Below are 20,953 nucleotides of genomic sequence, written 5' to 3'. Positions count from 1 at the left end.
CCATCCACAATAGGCTGGGCCCTCCCTCGCCAATTACTAATTAAATAAATGCCCTGCAAGATGAATCTTTTTTTTTTTTAAGATTTTAAAGATTTATTTATTTATTTTATGTATATGAGTGTTCTGTCTTCATGTACACCAGAAGAGAGATTCAGATTCCATTACAGATGGTTGTGAGGCACCATGTGGTTGCTGGGAATTGAACTCAGGGCCTCTGGAAGAGCAGCCAGTGCTCTTAACCACTGAGCCATCTCTCCAGTCCCAAGACAAATCTTATAGACAAACATTCTCAGTTGAGGTTCCCTCCTTTCAGATAACTATAATTTGTGTCAGGTTGACATAAAACTAGCCAGGACAGCAATCAAATGTACCAAATAGTACAAGTAAGTAAGGTGACAAAGTCTAGGAAAGGACCACTGACTAAACAACGTGAAAGCCACTGATGGCCATGGTAAGCAACTTCAGTGAAAAGATGGAGGACAGAAGCCTGACTGGAACAGTTCAAAGCAGAGAGCGCTGGCTTTTCAATTCTCTGGAAGCCATCAAAAGTAGACAACAAAAAGGTGTTTACTGATGGATATTAGAGATTATTAACAGCAAAAGAACTATGCACGCCTTGGTATTTTCTCCTGGGACTATTCTCATTCTCCCCAACTGCATCCCCCAAAACGTGGTTTAACTAAGGTATGGAATGCCTTGAAAACCAGCTACTGAAGTTATAACAGTCCTACCTGGAGAAAGCAATGAACTAGCTGATTGTCTGAGAACTTAGCATGAAAGTCAAGGTGATAAAGCAGCCACAGTTAATGGCCCCTCCATATTATGCCAGGTACTGCTTTTCAACAAAGATACAAACAAACAAAGCACTTAATGGAAGGGTATCTTTTCATCAAATGATTCTAGAGCAACTAGATATGCAGACACATAGAGAAACAAACCTTAGATCCTTACCTCACCAAAAACATAGGAATGAACCCAAACAAAATTAAATCATTTATCCACATTAGCATTGTGCATGAATGTGCGCAGCAGCATTACTCATAAAAGCCAAATACTGGAAAGAATTCAAACCTTCATTTGGTGAATGGATAAACAAAATGGTCCTTTACACAATAGAATAGTATTCAGCAAGAAAATGAGATGAAATATTGATACATGATCAGCATAAATAAACCTAAAAAAAACATGCTTAGGCCAAGAAGCCAGACTCAAAAGATTGTATCTGTATTTGTAAAACAAACCTGCATACTATGACTCCACTTCTATGAATCTCCAAAGGCCAGTTACAGAATCAACAAACAGATCAGTGTTTGCTCAAGTTGAGCTTCTTAAACTTTCCATTCTGATCCCTTTTCAACCCAGAAAACCTTTACACAACCCCAGGTGCATAGGTAGTTAAAGTAGCTATAAAACCAAATCTTCATGATAATAAATCATAAATAAATTTAAGATAATTCTTTGGTATATGTATCATTTAGCATTTATTAAAGACAAAGGCAAAGTTGTCCTGTAAGGAGATGGGTATATTTATTTATTTTTACAAAAAAATAGCTAAATCCTGGCTGAATAGTTAATATTACATAATATACTGTATCTTCAGCAGTATTCTTAATTGATCAATTTTTTATTTTATAACTGTTAGTACTGAGAATACCAACTTAATCAATATATAGTATAAAATAACAAAAGTATGCTTAGGTCCACTTCAGAAATTGTTAGGAATTCTATCTTTCTCCCAAACCAAAATTCATTTAACAATCTTTTGTTTTGCTTTGTTTTCTTTGAGACAACATTTCTCTGTGTAGCCTTGGTTGTCCTAGACTCACTTTGGAGACCAGGCTGGCCTCTGAGCCACAGAGATCCACCTGCCTCTGCCTCCCTGAGTGCTGGGACTAAAGGCATGTGCCACCCCGCTTGGCTTCATTTAACAATCTTTTAAAATCAACAACTCAATTTTTTTAAAAGATTTAATTATTATTATGTATACAATGCTCCGCCTGCATGTACACCTGCAGGCCAGAAGAGGGCATCAGATCACATCATAGATGGTTGTGAGCCACCATGTGGTTGCTGGAAACTGAACTCATGACCTATGGAAGAGCAGTCAGTGCTCTTAACTGCTGAGCCATCTCTCCGGGCCCCAACAACTCAATGTTAAAATCAACATTCTATCATAATTCAACATGGTCTAGAGCTGGGGTTAGGAACAGTAGCTAACTGCAAACAAGCTAAAGGGAATTTTTGGAGGTGACAGAAACACTCTAAAATTAAATGTGGTAACTGCTCAAATCAATGAATCATTTTATTATGTATTGAGAAGAAAACTATGAAAAGAGAAATATCAGGCAAGTGAATAAATATAGCTTTCTGTGACATCCAGTAAGGATGGGAAAAAGATGGAGGATGGTAGCTAGAAAGAGATGGTCAAAGGAGAGTTTCTTGAAAATTAAAGAAACCGAAATGTTTGTAAACTGTTAGCAGTGGTCTAGAAAAGGGGAGGAAAAAAAAAAGAACAACAACAAAAAAGAAAAATACAGAATCACTGTCACTGTCCTTGCAAAGATGAGAAGGAAAACGGACCTTGGTGGAAAAGTAAAAGGAGCAGCCTTTGGGAGAAGAGAGGATGGTTAATTCATAGTTATCCTGCCAAAGACACAGGTAGTGGGAGAATTGTTTCTATTTTCTTAGTGCTGACAGGAATGATAGAAAGGAAATGCTGGAAATCTGAGTTTAAGGGACAATATAATCACTTAAGTGAACAAGAATATATATTTTAAAAAACAGAGTAATATAGGAGAGCTGGGCAGTACTAAATTAATTTAAAGTTGTTGGAGACTAAGCAATAATTGAAAGTCAACAAAGCTATTCTGGTCCAGCAATAGTTACGTATAAGAATACAACCATAAAACAGATAGCACTGGCACTAACTGGTGTTATGTTTCTCAGGTAAGGACAACCCAAGGAGAGGGCTCAGACAGGCTGGAAGATGGGCTCAGGAAAACAACTATGATGACAGACTGAGAACCCAGCTAGCAAAAAAATGAGACAAAAGACAGATGAGCACTGTGGAATGGAAGGGGTAATAAGTGGAACATTACTATTAGGGGCTGAGGATGCAGCTCAATTATTAGAATATTTGCCTAGTATGCAGGAAGCCCTGGGATAGATCCCCAGCCCCACATAAATGTGGGTGTGATGATATGCCTCTGCCATCCCAGCACTTGGGAAGGGGAGGCAAGAGGAAAAGAAGTTCAAGGTCACCCTCAGCTATACAGAAAGCTCAAGGCTAGCCTAGGTATCTAAGAGCCTCTTCTAAAAAACAATCAAAGGTACCAATAAAGTAAAAGAATGAATGTTACTGGGTACTGTGCTAGTTACCTTTTACCATCAATTTGACACAATATGGAGTCATCTTGGAAGAGGGAACCTCAAGTGTGGAATTGTCCAGATCAGACTGCCATGTGGTCCCCACTATGAGAGATCATCTTGATTGATGATTGATAGGTAAGGGCTCAGCCCATGTGGGAAGAGCCATCCCTAGGAAAGGTAGGCCTGGGCTACATAGGAAAGCTAATTCACTATGAATAAATGAGCCAGCCAGTAAGCAACATTCCTCCATGATTCCTGCCTTGAGTTTCTGCCCTGACTTCTATCATTGGAAGTCCTCCATGGATTGTGACTTGGAAAATTAACCCTTTCCTCCTCGTGCTGTTTATCACAGCAACAGAAAAGAAGATCAGGTAATATAAGTGAGGAAAAAAAGCAGTTCTTGGTAAGTAAACTGCCAGAATTTGTTACAATAGAAAGCTGTAACTAATAAGTTCTAAGGCAGTGGCTCTAAATCCTAGTTGAATGTTAAACTCACCCTGAAAATTATTAGCACATTGGGGTCACATCTCCCATAAACCAAGTCCACATCTACAAAGTGAGACCCAGACATCTATGGTTTTTCAAGTTTCTCAGATAATACAGATGCACCAAGGGTTCAATAATATATTTATAATATACAATACAAAAATGAATGGCTAAAATAAAGATAAGATCCTGAAAGGAGAGTGAGGAGGTCAGAATATTAGAAAGACCCTCTGCACAGATACTGACGTCACCAATAGTTACCACTGGAGGAGAAGGAGAATGACAATAAGCCCAGAAGTTGCCAACACACAGGAATGAGAAGCCAAGGGACCATCTGTTCTCAGTAGAACACATGGCTAAGAGAACTTGTAAAGGGAAAGATACGTCTTTAGAACGAGAGCTAGGTATTCAGTTACAGCAACGAAATGAAGTGTTGTGTTTAGAGAAGATATTCGAAAATAAAGAGTTTTACAGGTGACTGACAGTGAGCAGGAAGAAGAGGAAGAGGAGGAGATCCCTGGTAGTGATAGGGTCAAAATAGGATTTGGGCAGGAGATGCAAGAAAGAGAGGGTTCAGACCCAACTAGAGAGAATAAGGCTAGGAAATCTAAAAAAGTCATCGTTTGTTTTGTTTTTATTTTTGTTTGGTTTGATTTGGCTTGGTTTTTCAAGACAGGGTCTCTCTGTGTAGCCTTGGCTGTCCTGGAATCGCTTTGTAGACCAGGCTGGCCTTAAACTCACATCGCTTAGCACGCCCAGCCTTATTTTGTTTTTTAACGCTATAGGAAAAAACAAACAAACAAAAGCAAAAAAACAAAAACAGAGAAAAGCTCTTGTGAAGTTTGAAAGTGCTTTTCTGAACTGAGTCCAGCCATCTCTAAAAGATTAAAAAGTTAATTTGAAGTAAAAAGGTCACAGAAGTCAGCAGGGTCAATTCCATACAAAGTTATGATTATAAAATAGACAGGGGGCCGGGCGTGGTGGCGCACGCCTTTAATCCCAGCACTTAGGAGGCAGAGGCAGGCGGATTGCTGTGAGTTTGAGGCCAGCCTAGTCTACAAAGGGAGTCCAGGACAGCCAAGGCCTCACAGAGAAACCCTGTCTCAAAAAAAGAAAAAGAAAGAAAGAAAGAAAAGAAAAAGAAAAGAAAAAATAAAAAGAAAAGAATAGACAGGGGCTGGAGAGATGGCTCAGAGGTTAAGAACACTGTGTGCTCTTCCAAAGGTCTTGAGTTCAACTCCTAGCAACCACATGGTGACTCACAATCATCTATAATGAGATCTGGTGCCCTCTTCTGGCTTGCAGGCACACATGCAGGCAGAATACTGTATATGTAATAAATAAATAAATCTTAAAAAAAAAAAAAAAATAGAAGAGTAAGACCTACAAATGACAAAAGCATGCCAGGCCACATTCTGAAGAGCTGAACAAAACTGTAACAGCTATTTCAAAAGGACCTAAAATATCTTATGAAAATAATATAAGACATGAAAAACAATAGAAATCATAATAATAAAAGCCCAAAATAAGGTACCAAAACTCAGGAAATAATTCAACATAAAAGGAAAAAAATCTAGACATTTAAATAACAGTAAATAAAAACAGTTAATCCCTTAAGAAAAGCAAATGATAGAAAAGAATAAAAGTTTTAAAACTCAAAAAGATTTGCAAGAAATACCAACAAGGAAATGCTGAAAATAGGCAAATGAAAACTAAGTATGTAGATGACAGAACCCAAGAAAAAATTTAAATCGATGAACAGAGTAAAAATAGAAAAATAATAAATCATAGACTATTTCCTAAAGTTAAAAAGTATTCAGACTACATCTTGGAAAAGAACAATGTATTTCTGACAATGTTAACTCATAATGATCAAAAGAACATTATTTCAGGAAAATGGTTGAATTTTACAGAATTAAGAAAAGAAAGAGATTTGAGGAATCTCCAGGAAGATTACAGAGTTCCACATTGTCAAAAATAGGAGTCTAAGAAAGAGATAAACTGGCAACTCAAATATAAATCAGATAAAGTTCTTAGGATTGCGCTTGATAACTGGTAAGTTTCAAACCTGGGACAAAGGGCTGAGGTGGCTATTTAACATATCAAAGTGGACCTGGCCTCCAAGTTCTCCCAGAATCCCTCAGTCCCTACCTGTCACAGAGTATGACTGCCATACTCTACCCTTGACCCTGAACTTTTAGAGCCCCGGGGCTGGAGTGCCCTTCTAGAGGCTCTTCCCTATAAAATCCAGACATTTTGGTCACCCATGCTTTTTGTAGCTTTGGGCCTCCTAGCTGCTTCCCCTGGTTCCCCCCTCCTTCCCCTCCCCCCTCTCCTCCCCTCTGCCTACATGGCCCAGCTCAGTCTGGTCAAATCCACTCTGGACTCTCCCAGATGACTCTGACGCAGGCTATGCTCTCCCACATGACTATAATAAACTCTCTCCCACCATACCTAGGTGCAGTCATGCCCTTTCTTTTCTCTTTTATTTCTTTTTTTTTCCCCCATTCAATATCCTCAGGGTATATGAATATTTCTTAACAGTGCACGAGTAGAAAACAATCCAGTACCCATTCTTAGAGATGCAAACAACAGAATAGATGGTAAATCCAAGAACAGTATCATACATGACCTGTCCTGATAATGGCTTCAAAATATTCATTCTAAAGAACACAATTTTGCCAATAATCTCAAGAAAAGCCTTTCAAAAAGGGATTCAGGCCAATATTTCCAAGATAATCTGTCCAAAGGAATCAGGGTGCTTGTTAAACCTGATGCAATCATTATGGCATATTTTTAAATGATAATTTATTAATGTATTCACTTTACATCCTGGTCATAACCCCATTCCTCCTCACCTTCCAGTCCTGCCCTCCCTTCCTCTCTCTCCCCCATTCCCCTTCCCTATTCCTCAGAAAAGGGGAGTCCCCCCTGCCCACCCCACCTCCCATCAAGCCTTATCAGGACTGAGCTTGTCCTCTTCCCCTGTGGCCTGGCAAGGCAGTCTCACCACGAGAAAGTGATCAAAAAGCTAGCAAAAGAGTCCATGTCAGGGACAGCCCCCACTACCCTTACCAGAGGACCCCCATGAAGCCTGAGCTGCCTGTCAGCTACATCTTTGTAGGGGGCTAAGGTCCAGTGCGTGCAAGGTCCTTGATTGGTGTTTCAGTCTCAGCAGGCCCCTCTGGGCCCTGACTAGTTGGCTCTGTTGGGCTTCTTGTAAAGCTCCTGTCACCTCCAGCTCCTTTCTCCTTTCCTCCACTTTTCCACAAGACTCTATACATATCACTCAATGTATTGTCTGTCAGTCTCAGCATCTGTTTCAAGGTGCTGCTAGGTGGAGTCACTGTGGTATCTTGAAAGGCACAAACCCTAGATTATCATACACACCATCCACGCCAATTGCTGAAGTGCTAGTGGGTCTGTACTGCCAACACTGTCAGGCTTTACTAACCAACTGTCAGGAGTAAAGGCCAAGACAAAGGGTCAATAAAATCAACCCAAAGATTCCAAAATAAATACTGGTCTATCAACTTTCAAGACCAAAGAATTGTATAAAAAATAAACTGCCATTCTCATGGGCAGGCATGCTCATGACACTATCTATAATTACAAAACCTTACAACTCTCCCTAAGATGGTAATATAGTTTTTCATCTTACAACTTGAGTCATTTAATAAGATGTTAACACTCTAATGCCCGTGCCTCCCTAGAATAAACCTACTTGGTCATGATATACTGTCTTTTAAATGCACTTCTGAATTTATTTTGCTAATATCTTATTTAGAATGCTTGATTCTCTGGTCAAAAAGGTGGACTAATAGCTCTAATAGTTAATAATAGCAGGAAAAAAATCACTCTTAACATTCATCAGTTGGGTAGTAACAATAAACGATGCTGCTATGAGCTGTGCATATTCAGCTTTTTAAAATTAGAATTTGTCAGGCATGGTGGTGCACGCTTTTAATCCCAGCACTCAGGAGGCAGAGGCAGGCAGATCACTGTGAGTTTGAGGCCAGCTGGTCTACAAAGCAAGTCTAGGACAGCCAAGGCTACACAGTGAAACCTTGTCTCGAAAAACCAAAAATAAATAAATAAAAATTAGAATTCCATTTACTGATCTTGGAGAGAGAGAGAGCTGTGATAGATGGTTAAATAAATAATGCAGGTCACTGAAAATGTAAATAAGACCCTCTAACCAAAAAACAAACAAACAAAAAACCCATGTGTGTATGTTGCCACAAAGAATATAAATAGAAAAACGAAGGTTCTAAGAGAGGAAAATACTAACATTTTATTTACCCCTTGTTTATTTATTTTAATAGTTACAATCATATATACTACTCTGTAATTTTAAAACAGAAAAGCAGAATAGTGGGGAAAATACCCATTGCCCATTAACGTTAATAACAACTAACAACTGTTAACAATGAAACAATTCCTGTCTTTGACACATTCAGAGATAAGCCTATCTTTTTAAAAAATGAGTTCTTATGAAGCTCGTTACTTTAAAGGTGCACAACAATATAATGGGAACCAAAGTTGCGTAAAAGTGGCCTTTCTCAGGAGGATTAAATGAGATAGTTTCAAGACAAACTTTACGGGACCTAATAGCCAAGACTGAGCCCGCACTCTGAGTTCTTGCCCGGCCTCTCCCTCCCAGTGCTGGGGTCACAGGCCTGCACCAGCACCTTGTTATGCGCTGCTGGAGATCAAGCCAGTGCCTCAGACATGATAGGCAAGCACTACCCACTGACAGACACTGCAGCCCGAGATCAACTATTTTTTGTTTTATAATTAGCACAAAGGTTATTGATTTGTGCAGACTCATTCTCTGCCTCGTCCCTCTCCCCACTCCTCCTTCTCCTACTGGGGATTGAACCTGGGGTCTTGGGCCTGCTAGTGCTCCACCACTGAGCTATATCCCCAAACCAAAACTGAGATTCTCAAAAAATATCCATACTATAGAAAGAATAAAAATTTTCAGGATTTTTAATATAGTCTTTGTTTTATTATTGTTGTCATTGTTAAGTAAAGACTACAGAAATAAAACTTCTAAGCAGTTCACTTTGTCTAGTCATATATAATTTTTTAGAAAAGAATAACTACAAAAATTATCAACCTGGAGCACTGGTGGGTAGAAGGGGGAGAAATTTTCAAATTATTCAAAAATAAGGAAAGATGTTGATAAAAGTTGAAAATATTTACATGACCAAACTGGAGGAAAATACGCCTCAAAGTCTCATTGTTTCAAGAAATACTGTAGCTCTCACTCTCAGTTAGATAATTTCACTCTAGCACCATAAATCCCTCTTGAGGTAAGTTTTTTGAAGCCCTCAGAGCTGGTGAGTGACAGAGCAGTATTTCACACCTGTTTTGCCTACTTAAAAATCATAATACATGTTCTTTCTACTACACAATTTGTCTCTCTTTACAGACAGTTAAAGCTGCTTCTTTGTTTTGTGTGTTTAGACAGGTCCTTGTTATGCAGTATGGGCTAGGGCTAGCCTCAAACTCCTGTCTCAGGTTCCTGAGTACTGAGATAACAGGCTTATACACCACACTCCACCTTCTTAAACTGAACACTGATTTTTTTCTTTTTTTTTTTCTTTTTTTTTTTTTTGAGACAAGGTTTCCCTGTGTAGCCTTGGCTGTCCTAGACTGACTTTGTAGACCAGGCTAGCCTTGAACTCGGAGGTCCACTTGCCTCTGCCTCCCTGAGTACTGGGATTACAGGCATTACTCAGTGAACACTGATTCTTAAATAGTATTGTCACTTTCTAATATTAAAAATTTCTAACAGCTTTCAAAGAAAGTCTCTCTTCCTCTTTTAAAAAAACTCTAGAAATGGAAGAAAGATGATCAGTGATGAAGCAGGATTTGGGTGTAGGTGGTTGGCAGTGGTCATTTGCTTATGTGCTTTAATAAGTCTTCATCCCACTAGTCTACAAAAGCTAAATATCTTCACCACCACCTAACTTACAAGCCTAGGGAATGCTACAGTTTCCTAGAACTAGAATAGAAACAGACTTCTAGAACACAGTAAAGTATCCATGAGACTTCCACAGACCAGCAATTAGACTTTTCTGGAACACTCTCCCTCTCCTATACAAGATTAGGAACAGAAGGCATCAGTTAGGCAGAAATATTTACTAAGATCTGAAGTAGATTCTCTAAGTCTAAAATGACTAAATCATATGGTTATCTATATACTCTTCCCAATTTCAACAAATATAATCTATTATAAATAAATCCAATGAAAGGGGGCGTCCATAACAGTAAGAAAACCAGAGCCACGTTTCTTCATGTCTACCTTTAAGACCAGTTATAATGATATGATATTTGAGACAAAGAAATGTGTGCCTACTGCTCCAAAGACCCATTTGCAACAAATAAAGGTTTTCCATCATTCTTATTTATGTATACTTTTCCTTGTAAACTTTATGTCTGAAATCTTGCTAACATTCATAAAAAATCAACATATTGGGGCCGGAGAGATATCTTGCTTGGCAGGCAAAGTGCTTGCTATGAAAGCATGAAGCCCAGTGTTCAGATCCCCAACCGTGGGGAAATGCCAGGCAGGCAGAGTGGCCTGCTTGTAATTCCTACCATGTGGGAGGCAGAAACAGGATCCCCCTGGAGCTACATCAGCAAGACCTGGGTGCAAATGAGAGATGCCTCAATATATAATCAAGAAGAAAACAATCAGAAAGGATACTCACCATCAACTTCTGCCCTCCACACATATGTAAATACACAGACACACATGTGCATTTACCACACACATGCAAAAATGTCTTAAATTTTGTTTTGTTTTGTTTTTGAGAGATAAGGTTTCTCTGTGTAGCCTTGGCTGTCCTAGACTCGCTTTGTAGACCAGGCTGGCTTTGAACTCACAGCGATCCACCTGTCTCTGCCTCCTGAGTTCTGGGGATTAAAGGCGTGCGCTACCACGCCTGGCCTTAAATTTAAATTTTTAAGTGAACATATAAATCATATAAAAATCCTTTCCACAGTAGATTTGTCACAAAAGAAAAACAGTAAACCATCCAGAGTAAGACTTTAGAAAAATGGAAATACGTTACAAGCTTTAAACTATATTTTTCAGAGGTGGAAGAAATATCTAGGACATAGAAATATGACTTACAATTCTTTTAAAAAACAGTATGAAATTTCTAAGCCAGGCTTGTTGGCCCACGCCTGTAGTCTCAGCACTCAATCTCTATGAGTTCGAGACCAGCCTGGTCCACACAGTGAGTTCCAGGGCAGCCAGAGCTACAGAGTAAAATCCTGTCTCAAAATAAATAAATTAATTTAATTAAATTTCTACCCTCAATTGAAAGAGTAGTAGAGTAATAAAAATCAGGACATACACATGGAAGGAGTCAACAAACATCTAAGTGACACACCCTAAAAATGCTCCAATTTTTCCCAAGAAACTAATGCACGCTCAAACCTTACACATAAGTATCTATATAACAAAGACGAATAAAAAACAAACACATATACACATAACAAATTTTTTAAATATAAACTACACAGGAAACAAAAATCTACGCAGAGAAAACTATTCTGTATTCTGAACTCCTCTCTGCTTGGGACACTTGTTTTTTTGTTTCTTTGTCTTTGTTTTTTTCTTTCCTGAATCTCACTCACTATGTAGGTTTGGCTAGCCTGGAACTCAGAGATCTGCTTGCCTCCACTTCCCAATGGCTATGCTTGGGACACTAAAAAAACAAACAAACAAACAAAAAAACCCAGCATCTAACGTCAGAGTTATACATACTAAGAATGCTATAGCCCTGTCTGTGGCGGTGGTGCTCACCTTTAATACCAGCACTTGGGAGGCAGAAGCAGACAGATCTCTGTGAGTTTGAGGCCAGCCTGGTCTATAACGTGAGTTCCAGGATGGCAAGGGGCTTTTCAAGTAAGCAGTACTATGACATAGTAGTGAATTTTTCTCAGTAAATAGAAGCAGCTATTTTCTGTAAAAACCATCAATAGGCATATATAACTCCTAGCATTCAAAAAACACTAGGGCATAGACGATGGGGATAGATCAAGGAATGGCAAAGATCTTTTAGAAAGTAAATATTTAGGCTTTGTAGGCATACAGTCTCTATGGCAACTACTGACTCTGCTGTGGATCCATAAACAGCCATAGCCAATACATAAGCAAATGAGCATGGCTATGTTCCAATAAATTTGTCTTTATGGACACAGATATTTGAATTCTTATAATGTTCACATATTGAAGTAGTATGCTTTTAATATTCTTTTAACCACTTTTTTAAAAAATCTAAAAACTATTCTTAGCTTACAAGACACATAAAAATAGATGGTGGACTGGATTTAGCCGATAGTATAGTTGGTCAATTTCTATAATACATAAGAAAGTAATCTGGCTCAAGTTCACACAGAGAACCTTCCAATCTTCCTCTCCTGCCACCACCCCAGGAAACATTAAAAAAAAAAATTGGTTATCTTTAGAGACAGTTTTAATTACAATCTAAGTGTTAGTCTGAGTATTTAGATTTAGGTATGTGTGTATGCATAGTTTTTATACTATCCTGAGACAGGATCTCACCATGTAGCCCTGTTTGGCCTGGAAGTCACTATGTAAACTAAGCTGGCCTTGAACTCGCATAGCTCCACCTGCCTCTTCTGCCTCCCAAATGCTGGAATTAAAAGCAAGTGCCATCGCGCCTGGCATGGGAGGAAGTTTCAAAGGTATAACTAAGACATCTTTACTCAGGAAGTGGATAGTAAGTACCCGCTATATACTAACCATACTGATGCAAAATACAAGGTGAAGTCATAGGTCCTGCTTAAAGAAATCTAACAGATTAGCGATGAGACAGTCACATAAATAATTAAAACTTGTTCACCTGGTACAAAGGGAGAAGACAGAATAGCACACTCAAACCCAATTAGGTGAGTAAGAATAACAGTCTTCATTCAAAAGATCCTGTTGAGGCCAAGGCATTAAGAAGATCTGCCTACAGAACAAAGAAAGGGAGAGGGGCAGTCCAGTGCCAAGGGAGGTTACACAGGAAGGGATTGTTGTACATTAAAAGACTTCAGAATTACTGAGTAACTTGAAGACAAATATGGCAGGCAATAAGTCCAAAGACGCAGGGAAAGACCATGGGTTACCTCAGAAGGCTACTAAGGAGCTCCCATTTGATATCTTCTATAACGAGAAGCACTAACAGTTTCTGAGAAACTAAAATGAGCAGCTGAGCATTGAAAACTATGATTCTGGGCTGGGGAGACGGGCTCAACGGTAAAAGCAGCGGCTGCGCACGCGTGAAGACCTAAGCCTGACTCTCCAGCACCCTTAGAAAATATGAGGCACGCCTGCATGTGCCTGTGCCTCAGCACTGGGAGAAAGAGGCAGGTGGATCCCCCAAAGCTCTTCTGGCTAGCCTAGCCGAAAAGCTTGCTTCCAGTTCAATGAGGCACTTTGTTTCAAGGGAAAAAAGAGAGCGCCAGCGGAAAACATCCACTGTTCTCCTGTGGCATCTACCTGCACAGGTGTGCACCTCATTCATGTGTATGTAACACACACACACACACACACACACACACACACACCCCACTCCTACCACCACCCCCATACATAGACAGGAGGCATATATATCATTCTGGCAGCAATGTGGAGGCACCTATGAGGGAAAGGCACGGAAAGAGTGAAGATGTCTTCTAGGCACTCTGATTTAACACACCAAGATGATTGGCTGAACCGCAATAGCTTAGTTTACATGACTAACATCAAACTAACTTGAATTCTAATAAAAATCCACTTGAGAGGTTGTGTCTACCATGACTGAAAAAAGAAACCAATTCTATTGGAAGAAAAAAATAAAGCATGGTAAGGATGAGCATCGACCTAATTCTTTTGTCTCTTAAACCTGGTCATATTTATCATCAAGTAAAGAAGGGAAAACAGAAGCTAAACACAGAAAGATACTTTGGTGCGCTCCATAACATAATCAACTCATTTGATACTTTCAACGTCCACAAACATAGCTTTCAAATGATTTTTTTTTTTAAATAAACTGACAGGTTAAAATAACTCAATGGAAAAACACTTGCCCAATACACACAAGGTTCCATGTTTCAGCACTACAAATCAAAAGTAAATTGATCTAACAAAAAAAAAAAAAAATGTGTTTCCAGAAATAATTATGGTACTACAACTGTTTAGAACTTTCTGGAGTAGTAGTAAGTCCAGGAAGTCCATGTACTTTTTCTACATCCAAAACTTGTTTAATCTTTCTGAAACTCAGATACTGAGTTCATAGTTCTCCATCTACAATTTCCTTGATCCTAAAGATGTCCTCTAAGGGGGGAAAAACTCTCTAAATAGAAAATATATCTCTTAAGCCTTGGGCTTTTAATCTTTCTCTCCATATCTTTTCAAGAGACTCACCAGGGACACATACCCTCCATCACCTTATCTCCTTGTTCTGTTCTTTTGTTTGTATCGTCAATAATGTTCATCTAGTATGTTACTAGAAAACATGCAATTCAAATAAGCCGAGAGATAGCCTTTATAAAATAATAAAGTATAAACAATTTATTTTTATAATATTATTTAACTTCACAACAAATAACAGTACTTGATGATGGCAGGCATATTACACAAATATAATACTGATTATCAATTAATTCACAGAGAAGGGAGAAATGTCTAATAATTAAGCTATCTTCCAGTATGTGTTACCTTGCTCAGATTTGTGCTAGAAAAACAAACAACTATCTGTAGCAACTTACTTGAAAGGAAATCTGGGTATCACCAGTAAAAATATTCTCCTTAACTTTGGGGGATTCTGAATTTGATCCAGTATAATTCAATTAGAGTATACAACTAGTTTGCCTCAGATTTTAACTGTATCTCAAGAAGAAAATAAATATGACAAAGAAAGAATTTTATGTCTTGTTATGCATATTTATACTATATATCCAGTAAGTACCAGCCATTGTAGTATTTAGGACCCCTCTTATTAATATATTCCTGTTTAGAATCAACTCCCTGCTTCACTCAAAATAATTCGTGATTATTTAGGAAATACTGAAGGGACAAAGTCAACTATGGGAGGAGCTAGTATGACATAGTTAAAAATCAATGGGGAGGGGCTGAGGGTGTAGCTTAATGGCAGAGCAAATGCCTACTACACACAAGGCCCTGAGCTTACTCCCCAGCACCACGAAGGAGAAATACTAGTACCAGCCAGACCAGGGATACAGAAGCAAAATGGATAGGTTCAGCGTCAACTTGGGCTACATATGGGGACCCTGTCTCAAAAGGGGAAAAAAAAAAATCAATGACGGGAGAAGGAAATAATCAATTAAGGTTTAATAATATTGGTGGTAAATTTTTATAGTAAAGATGCAAACCAAATTATACCTACAAGTAAAATATTATCAATACAGATTCAGAAGTCTGAGCCTATAGTTCAATTTGTTGAATATACTAAATTATATTATTTATATCCTGAAAATTTTTTATCCATAATCAATATGTTAAATCCCCATACTATCAACAAATGTATATTAAGGTAAGAGAGTGTTTCATTACACGAGACATGTGTTCCACAAGGTAACCAAAAAAATATTTCTGTGAGAAGAATGGCAGAAACAGTTTGGTAAAGAGAAGAAAATAATTATCACAATCGTGAGAGGTAATGTGCACTTTCTAAAATAAGTCAAGGTGTATGAGGGGTGCAGAGTGCACCGTTATTCTTTGTGCCCAACAGATGTAAATATTTCATCTGGAATCGATATATAAAACAATATCGTGGAGCCGGGCGTGGTGGCACACGCCTTTAATCCCAGCACTCGGGAGGCAGAGGCAGGCGGATCGCTGTGAGTTCAAGGCCAGCCTGGTCTACAGAATGAGTCCAGGATGGCCAAGGCTACACAGAGAAATCCTGTCTCGAAAAACCAAAAAACAAACAAACAAACAAAAATAATATCGTTTAAGTGCTAAGAAAAATCTGAGCAAACATTTGTTTGGAAGAGTTAATTATTCAAAAGAGCCAGTCCATTCTTGCTAATCACATTTTAAAACAAAGAGATCATAAAAGTAAATATGCAGGGAAAATAATTTCTTCTTGATTTTCAAATAAACAGTAATAAAGGCTTACTGATACTTTAAAGAAACATGGGGTATGCGTGCATGTATCAAATCAAATGAAGGTAACTTTTCCCCCTAAAGCTCCCCTCGAAGCAAGACTACCATGTTTCTTTGATGACGTGAATCCCAAATAAGAGTACTTATTGTTGATAGTCACATAAAAAGAATTTTAAAACAAATTCCTAAAAAGAAATGTCCTACGATAGCCACTCTCTGCATGGGGACAGTATTCGCTTTATGATAGGTATGTACATTTTAAATATATTTCAAGCACAGTTTGCCTTGTCAATACTAATGTGAGACAATACAGCATACCGACAAAGGACAAAGTCTGGAGCCAGAGTTTCTAAATTGAAACAGCATTTCCACTTCTCAGCTACATAATTTTGGCAAATCGATCTGTTTCCATTTCTCCTGGGTAAAATGGAAATAACAATATATACCTCATAGGATTTTATAACTGTATAAACATTGTACAAGACTGGCACAAAGTGTATGCTAGATAAATATAACCTATTACTACTAGAAGTACTAGAGTCCCATGTTCCTGAGCAGACTGTAAACATTCTCAGCAATCTGAACTGACTAACATCAGATAGTACATAAAAGGGGCATCAAACCTAAGATCTGGTTAGCATATGTTTCTAGCTATGCACTCGAAAGTAAGCAAATGATTAATAAATCTACACAGCCACTCCAATGATAAAGAAGGATCTGAAAAGACTGGTTCCCAAAAGTGCAGCTATCAATTTCTTCCCTTACACAAGGGGGCAGTGATAACAAGAAAAGAACCCAGCTTTGCAACACCTCTTCCTACAGACAGCAGGGGGTGGCAGTACATATGGCTTACAGTCAGAACAAAACAGGAAGACCCAACAGAACTGCTCTTTATTCTCTTCTGGCCCTCTTCTCTCTGTAGTCTCAATATAGCCAGAAAGGACTAGAGTTCAAAATAAATACAGGAAAATCCAATTTTGATTTTGAAGGAAATGACCCCTCAATGAATCTGCAACCAGAGTGAAGCCAATCAGTATGATTTTTTTCGGATTATCTGGCAAATTACTATAATAAGAACAACATTCACGCAGGTAATTCAATTTGTAAGAATTCAAACATAACCCACTAAAATTTCATCAATAATTAAATACATCTAGTGAACACATCAGATATTTCTGCTTTTGTTTCAGTTACATAGACATCCAGAGTATATACATGCCATTTTACAGGGCTCATCTAGCTGTCTTTTGTTACTTTTGAAATTCCAGTATCTTCTGACAATTCTCTCAACACAGATGTTCTTAAATGGAAGTCACAATGTTTTGCTACATGTAGACACACACACACACACACACACACACACATTTAGGAAGAAAGATGGGGTTGAGGGAACTACGAGTAAAGATAAGGAATATTTCCTCCATTTGTTTCAGTTTTGTGCTCACATTCCTAAGACGATTTACCTGGGAAATGCTACAAGGAACACCACCTTGACAGTATCCATATTGTCGCTTTTTATGCTAATTTACTGTATACAGTTTTTATCTTACCTAACCATCCCATCTCAACAGCTAGAACATACCAGAATATTTCACTATTGCCAGGCTCTGTAATTAACCACTGCCATAGCTTTTGGCTCCAACCCTTCAAAATGCCTGAAAATTTATCCCTTTTGTTCACCATATTGTTTTGTTTTCCTTGTTCCATTTATTTTCACCTGTGTAAAAGCCAAAGCCGGGGAGACAGATGAAAAATAGTTCCCTTTGCCTAACGATCTTGAGCACACGATTATGATCAAATGCTTCGCTTGTTTGTCTCTTTTTGTTTGTGGGCTTTTTGTTTGTTTGTTTGTTTTCCTGGAGAGGAGCTGGAGAGAGAGTGAGAGACATCCGATCTTTTTCCTAATGCTAATTATCATTGTTTATGTTTTGTGGGAAACATTTTAAACATTCCACACCTGGAACAGAAAGATAGGCCACAATTGCATGGGTGCTCTACATGCTGATGGCAAAACCTGAAATGATTTTAGCCCTATTTTCTTCTTTCCCATCTCTCAACCAGACAATCTGCTTTTTTTTTTTTTCCTTTCACGTGGGTACTTTGCCTATGTCAAAATTGGCAATCGCAGCTCCTCTAGATTTCCTACGAAAGAATATGCAGCAAAGAGCCCTATTAGTCTTTTATTACACTACACCTCCTGCTGCAAAGGAATTATTAATATTCCTAATAACATTTGTACCATGCATTTCTACGCAACGGAGGCCAGCCCATCCTGTGCCTTTACCTGGCACATTTCACAACTACTTTTATGCTGCATTCAGGGACTCATTTTGCAACTCGTTCTGCACCGCATTCCCTGCCACGTTTAGCAATCTGCCTCGCATCTCATCCCGGTCCCCCGTCATCCAAAGACTCTCCAGGTACCAAATACCAAGACTACCCTCGGTGACAGCCAAGCGGCAGACCCCGGAGCCCTCCGGAGCCGCCCTCGGTCTCACATTCGGAGGCAGCCTGCCTTCCCCACGCCTCCGACACCGAAGGCACTTCACTGCCCGTTTCCCCGTCTCCCCGCTCGCCCCCGCCCCAACCCCCGCAGCCGAGGCGTCGCAAGCGAACGCCCCTGTCACCTCACCCTCAGCGACCCTTCTCCCCAGCTCTCCCAGCCCTTACCTGCGGCTCTGAGGGGCGCGGCGCACCTCGGGGTCAAGCCCGCGTGCCCGTGGTCTCCGGTGAGGACCGCGCCGCCCGCGGACTCCCCCCACGGAGGGATCCGCGCCTCGGTCGGGCTCGGCGTGGCCTCGCGATCGGCGAGCGCTGGCAGCCCGCGGCGCTCCTCCTGTCAGCGGCGGCGGCGCGGGGGCAGGCTCGCCCCTCAGCACCGCGGCGGCGGCGGCGGCGGGCGCCTCGCTCCGCCTCGCGCGCGGCACAGCCGGGAGGTGAGCGCGAGGGGGATGGGAACGGGGGCGGGGCCGCCCGAGGAGGCGCGCGGGGCGGCGGAGGGAGCGCGGCGCCTGCCGCCGCCTGGGGCCCCGCGCTGGCGGCGCTCGCGGCTGGCTGGCCGCGCAGGGCGGGCGGCTGGCGCGAGGCGGCTGTGGCCAGTGGGGGCCCCCGGCCGGGAGCAGCTCGCGCCCAGCAACCCACGCCGGGCCGGCCGCTCTCTAGCGCCGCCGCCGCGCCGGGGGCGTCGCACCCTCGGAGGCCGCCCGCAGCCCCGCCCCCTCCGGGCCGGGTTGGGGAGGAGCGCGAGCGCGGAGGGAGAGCGCGTGCGTGGGGGCGCGTGCGTGGTGGAGCGCGCGCGCGCCCCCGCCCCCTGCCCCTCCACGGCCTGGGGGTGGGGAGCCGTGGCGAGAGCGAAGGGAGGTGAGCCCTCCGGCCGCGCAGACGGAGGGGGTCCTGGCGCCGCAGGACGTGTAGGCATTTCGGGTTTCCTCAAGGGGCTTGGGCTGGTGGGGCCGAAGGCATTTGGTGAGGAAGAGGGGAGGGAGCTGAATAGCTGACAAGGCCCTGAAGAGTTTGGCTCCGCCCGCCCGGGGATGACGTCACTCTCGAGGTGGCTGCTGCTGTCACGTGCGCCCACTTCTTGGGCCCTTTCCTCCTGCTTTGATGTCCCTAACGTTCCTCTAGACTGCATCCTCTCCCCCCACCCCCACCCCACCCCACCACCACTTTGGTCACCACAGGCACACGTGTCACTCAAAGTCATCGATGCCAACAAGTGTCAGTTATTCCTCTCCTGATTCTCAGTTGTAATGTGTGGACTGCTTTCAAGATGGCACGGTTGCCTTTAGAATGGGGGATGGGAAGAAAAACAACAATGGCTTGGTTGGGGTGGGGGGAGGCGGAAGAGATAATGTCATCGGGAACACTTGCTGACGAGTCTCCAACCTTAGTTTGCAAGACTTGCGTAAAGGTGCTGCCTCTGTCATTACCAGCTTGTGTAAGAACTAATGGGATTTTAAGGCAGCCAGCAAAACATGGACTGTCATCTCAGTAAGACCCCATTGAAGGATATTTAGTCAAATTTCCCCCTAAACTCTCCACTTAGAATTTCTTCCTCTTGCTTCCTCTCCCTCCAACCAAGAAACAGCCGCTCAACTTTGCCACATTCTTGGAGAGAATTTTTTTCCCACGTGCTGCAGGATCATACAAAGCAATCATCGTTGCATATTTTGCTTGGGTGGACTTCCGTTCCATTAACTGAGATGACTTTTTAGTCATTTGCTTCCTAATGAAATGCCATGATTGGAAATAGATTCACAAATTGCATCAATTAAGGGCGCTGTTTCTAGGCAGTTTAGAAGGTGAAGAGGTTGGTTAGTTTGATAACAGTCCATCTGAATCTACCCCAATCCCATAGCGCTTTGTTGTGCAATTTCTTTTATTTTTTTTAATTGTATTAATTCAGAACAGTACGAAAATTGGATATGAAGTCGTGTCCAGAAGCTGGTTCTTAGAGTGACTGCTTGACAACCCTGAAGTAGAGCTGTAACATTGACTATAGCAGCATGGCAAGGTGAAAGCCCGTTGGTGATAATACCAATAGTGCAGTCTAACTAAAACCTATCTTCCTGTGGTCATAGAAGCAGTGTACTGATTACTGGATGAGGGTCACCAGAGGGAAATCTGGGTTGCTTGATTGGTCAACACTGGTCAGTGGTCACAAGGTGCATACACACCTAAAAAGTAACCCACAAAGAAACATTACATTTCAACTCAGCTTTACAATGAAACATTACAATGTCATTCATTATCTTTGGGGTCAGAAAACAGGTTTGGCCAGTGTCATACTCCACTTACTTTGGTACATGAGCTTAAGCAAGTCTTTGAAACTTCCTTTCTTCATCTGTCTAGAGTGGGTCATGACACCTCACAGAATGGTTATGAAGATTAAATGAAAATTTGAGAAATATTTAGCACAGAACATAATGTACAATAAAGTGCTCATGAAACAATACCAAC

The 20,953-nt window shown here is 40.9% G+C and overlaps 1 protein-coding gene across 9 annotated transcripts in view; it reads right to left on the bottom strand.

The window, feature by feature from the left end:
* The window catches only part of Tanc2 (tetratricopeptide repeat, ankyrin repeat and coiled-coil containing 2), a 282,558-nt gene extending 263,737 nt beyond the window's left edge, over positions 1–18,821 (bottom strand). For all 9 annotated transcript variants that reach the window (XM_051158874.1, XM_051158875.1, XM_051158876.1 and 6 more), the window contains exon 1: positions 18,665–18,821. The gene's annotated coding sequence lies outside the window, so the exon portion shown is untranslated. The remainder of the gene's footprint in view (positions 1–18,664) is intronic.
* Between the last annotated feature and the right edge of the window lie 2,132 nt (positions 18,822–20,953).

Source organism: Acomys russatus, chromosome 16 (genome assembly GCF_903995435.1).
Source record: "Acomys russatus chromosome 16, mAcoRus1.1, whole genome shotgun sequence".
In the NCBI taxonomy this organism is placed as follows: Eukaryota; Metazoa; Chordata; class Mammalia; order Rodentia; family Muridae; genus Acomys; species Acomys russatus.
This window is presented reverse-complemented; position numbering and strand designations above follow the sequence as displayed.